At 38.3% G+C, this 4,807-nt stretch overlaps 1 long non-coding RNA gene across 1 annotated transcript; it reads left to right on the forward strand.

The window, feature by feature from the left end:
• Positions 1–3,406: 3,406 nt before the first annotated feature.
• On the forward strand, positions 3,407–3,930 carry LOC131994123 (uncharacterized). The gene is made up of 2 exons (XR_009396466.1): positions 3,407–3,540; positions 3,623–3,930. It is a non-coding gene; the product is annotated as an uncharacterized LOC131994123 (long non-coding RNA).
• The last annotated feature ends 877 nt before the right edge of the window (positions 3,931–4,807 follow it).

The raw sequence follows: 4,807 nt of genomic DNA on the forward strand, positions 1-4,807 counted from the left end.
GTTGAGCACTATGTAGGCGGGCCGTAGGCTCGAATTGGTGCCTGAAACCGAGGATAGTCCGCTAGCTCTACAGAAGCGTGATTAGACCAATACTTACGCATCAGTAGTTTGGTCGACTGCTATGGAGAAAAAGTGCTACGTACAAGTTCAGAGAACATGTTGTTTTGGCATAGACGGAGCGATGAGGTCCACGCCCACTAGGGCACTGGAGACCATTGTAGATATCAGACCCATTGGCATACAAATTAAATGTTAGACAGCCACTGCGGCCATGAGTCTTAAGGCGATGGGAGAATGGTTTGAGGATGGGAGCAGCTCATACTATCGAACAGTGGGATGGGAAAACAAGTAAAAGCGTGCTAAGTTCGGCCGGGCCGAATCTTATATACCCTCCACCATGGATCGCATTTGTCGAGTTCTTTTCCAGGCATATCTTCTTAGGCAAAAAAAGATATAAGAGAAGATTTGATCTGCTATTAGCGATATCAAGATATGGTCCGGTTTGGACCACAATTAAATTATATGTTGGAGACCTGTGTAAAATGTCAGCCAATTCAAATAAGAATTGCGCCCTTTAGGGGCTGCTCAAGAAGTAAAATAGAGAGATCGATTTACATGAGAGATGTATCGGGCTATCGACCGACTCAGACCATAATAACCACGTATGTTGATGGTTATGAGAGAATCCGTCGTACAAAATTTCAGGCAAATCGGATAAGAATTGCGCACTCTAGAGGCTCTAGAAGTCAAGACCCAAGATCGGTTTATATGGCAGCTATATCAGGTTATGGACCGTTTTGAACCATACTTGGCACAGTTGTTGGATACCATAACAAAACACGTCATGCAAATTTTCATTCCAATCGGAATAGAATTGCACAAGTATGGTTCAAATGGATCTATAACCTGATATAGCTGTCATATAAACCGATCTTGGGTCTTGACTTCTTGAGCTTCTAGAGGGCGCAATTCTTATCCGATTTGAATGAATTTTGGTACGACGTCTTTTGTTATGATATTCAATAACTGTGCCAAGTATGGTTCAAATCGGTTCATAACCTGATATAGCTGTCATATAAACCGATTTGGGATCTTGATTTTTTGAGCCTGTAGAGGTCGTAATTATTATCCGATTTGCCTGAAATTTTGTACGACGGATTCTCTCATAACCATCAACATACGTATTTATTATGGTCTGAATCGGTCAATAGCCCGATACAGCTCCCATATAAATCGATCTCTCTAGTTTACTTCTTGAGCCCCCAAAGGGTGCAATTCTTATTCGAATTGGCTGACATTTTACACAGGTCTCCAACATATAATTTAATTGTTGTCCAAACCGGACCATATCTTGATATTGCTCTAATAGCAAAGCAAATCTTTTCTTTTATCCTTTTTTGGCTAAGGAGAGATGCCGGGAAAAGAACTCGACAAATGCGATCCATGGTGGAGGGTATATAAGATTCGGCCCGGCCGAACTTAGCAGGCTTTTACTTGTTTTTTTTTTTTTTTTTTGTTATGCCAATATTGTACTTCACAGCTCTCCTATTAAAGTTTACACAATTTATAAAAATTATACTTTAAACACATCTACATTAAGTCTTCTTTACGGTACATTAAGCAAAATTTATAGTGTTGCGCCAAGTTTTCTGCATAGAGACCAAACAAGGAAATTACCTATTTACGAAAAATGTCTAAAATTTACTTTTTTCACATTTTTTGATATGTAACTCGCATAAATTTTGACTGAAGAATCGCTTTGAAATCGCTTCAGAAATGATTTCACAAGCAACAAATAACCTCTGTGAATATTAAAAAAAAATAGTTTCTTTGACACTATAAGGCCTGTGGGGCTTTTTGAGCACTTTCCAGGAAAAAACAAGTAAGAGCGTGCTAAGTTCGGCCGGGCCGAATCTTATATATCCTCCACCATTGATCGCATTTGTGGAGTTCTATGCGCGGAATCTCTTTTTAGACAAACTTAGAATATTGAATAAGAACTGTTATCCTATTGGAGCTATATCAAGTTATAGTCCGATTCGGACCATAAATGAATGCTTATTGACATTGTAGAAGTCATTGTGTAATATTTCAGTTCATTCGGATAAGAATTGCGCCTTGTCGAAAGCACGCTAACTTGCGAAGGAGTAAAGCTAGCCGCTTGAAATTTTGCAAAAATATTTCTTATTAGTGTAGGTCGGTTGGTATTGTAAATGGGCCATATCGGTCCATGTTTTGATATAGCTGTCATATAAACCGATCTTGGGTCTTGACTTCTTGAGCCTCTAGAGGGCGCAATTCTTATCCGATTTGAATGAATTTTGACACGACGTGTTTTGTTATAATATCCAACAACTGTGCTAAGTATGGTGCAAATCAGTTCATAACCTGATATAGCTGGCAGCAAGACCCAGGATCGGTTTATATGGCAGCGTATTATGACTTTCAAAAACTGTGTCAAGTACGGTTCGAAACGGTCTATAACCTGATTTAGCTCCTTTATAAACCGATCTCCCGATTTGAAATCTTTAGCACCTGGAAGCCACAATATTTGTCCGTTTTGGCTGAAATTTTGCACATAGTGTTCTTTTATGACTTCCAGCAACAGTGCCAAGTACGGAACAAATCAGTCCATAAACTGATATAGCTCCCATATAAACCGATCTCCGGATTTGACTTCTTCAGCCCCTACAACCCACATTCTTTTCCAAATTAGCTACAATTTTGCACATAGTGTTTTGTTATGATTTCCAACAACTGTATCAAGTATGGTCCAAATCGGTCTATAACCTGATATAGCTCCCATATAATCCGATCTCTCGATTTGATTCTTGAGCCCTTACAACCCACAAGTTTTGTCCGATTTGTCTGAAATTTTGCATGTAGTGCGACTGTGACGACTTCATACAACTGTGTCTAGTACGGTTCAAATCAGTCCTGATTTAACGCCCATATTAACCGGTCTCTCGACCGGTTCTCCCTTTTTCTGTTCCTAGAAGCTTTAATTTTGCTAGTTTGTTTATTTGTAAAATATGTATCTCTAAATTATTTGATTTCAATAAAGTAATCGTCTGTGTTGGAATTCAAATATAAAAGATACATTAAAACTTTAAATTTTTGGATTATATTTAGATGTTAAAGACCTGTAACAAATCCTACGGTCCATACACGCTGATATCTTCATTCAGGAATTCTCTGGAACATTTACGAGAATGGAACTGTTGGAAGTGTCAAAATCACGATTCCTTGCCTCTAGGGGTTCTTCTGTGAGTTCTCCTAAGGGAAGAATATTATTTTGGACAATGATTTGATCATAATGCAATACCTTGTGAAGTGTAGGTGTCATTAGTTTCCATAGATATAAATGTGTATACAGTCTTGAAACTTCCGAACAATATATGCCAAATTTCTCTGCATTAATTTTGTGTTTGCTATTAATTGCCATTAAAATGATGTTAACTTTTTTAATCAAGATTTTGATGCGATAATTTCCATTGTGGTTTCAGAGTCCATGAAGAAACGCCTCGAAGTATTACCATAGTAAGTGCTTCCATAGCCAAGAAGTGGCCTATCAGCCCTGATCTAGACTTAAAATCATCTTGTATCCATTTCTTCTCCATAGCGCGCATTTCTTTTAATTCCTGCTTGTATAGGGATTTCTTAGAGTCCTTTAACACTCTATGGTATTTTAGGTCAAACGACACATGCAGAAACCTAAAAACCTTATACGTAAGGCTGTAAGGGTGATATACCAAATTCCAGTGATTCTTGATTGATTGTAAGATCCTTTGACGAACCCGTAAAGTCTGATTTCTTTTCCCCACAAAAGCAACTTCTCCATGTTAAGGATATTCCAGTCAATGCGTTGCTTACTTTTCCTTCTATCATTGTATATGTATATTTAATATTGAATCCCATTTGAAATGTGTATTCCATTATCTGAATTCTAACATTCTTAAACTCTGTCGTAATACGCTGAACCAAATCTTGGGTATTTGTTGTCGATTCCTTAGTGAACTCGAAGCAAAGCCTACAAAAGTTTTTTGATCCTGGTGTTGAGTTTGTCAAAAATACCATTAAAACTCGCTGAAACATAATCCGTATCAGCATGTTTTCGAATTCCTAATAGAACCAAAAATGCCATAAAAACGCTTCTATAGTCCGTAGTCGAGGCTTGGTTGTATTCGGTGGTGTTGATAAACCATCACATCCCCATTTGCACATAAGCTGCACCTCGCACTTGTTTATTTCTTTCAGTGTTTGAGCAGAAAGGCTTCGGAAATTGTAAGAACTATAGGTGATGGCAAAATATTTTGCTGCGCTTCTTGTAAGTCGCCGTATGACGGCAAAGCGTTAATGCCTTTGGATGATAATGTTTTTCTTAATATGATGTAAGAATCCCGACTGAGTCCAACTTGCAACATGAGGGCACCGGCTTCTTCGCATGTAAATCTCGATTCACTTTTAAGGGTCAGACCACTCTTTACAATACTTCTAAGGCGCTTGGGCAGACCGCAGTACGTTGGCAATTTTCAATGCGTCTTTTGGCCTTCCATCCTTCTTTAACATCTCTTTGAAGGTGTCGGTAACTTCAACAGTGGACATTCAAGAATGAAATGTTGATAAGCGAGCTCTTTAGATTTTTGGGTAAGTTGATCATAAGCTTTTGGCGGAGGTCCTTTATGATGATCATTGCACTCGAGTTCCACACCTTCATTAAGCCATTGCGAATATCTCAATGTAGACTTTATTATTAAGTTTGTTTTGTTTTCAAAATCAGGAGAGCAATGGTCCCATAACACATTGA

The sequence above is a fragment of the Stomoxys calcitrans genome, chromosome 1 (assembly GCF_963082655.1).
Source record: "Stomoxys calcitrans chromosome 1, idStoCalc2.1, whole genome shotgun sequence".
Lineage (NCBI taxonomy): Eukaryota > Metazoa > Arthropoda > Insecta > Diptera > Muscidae > Stomoxys > Stomoxys calcitrans.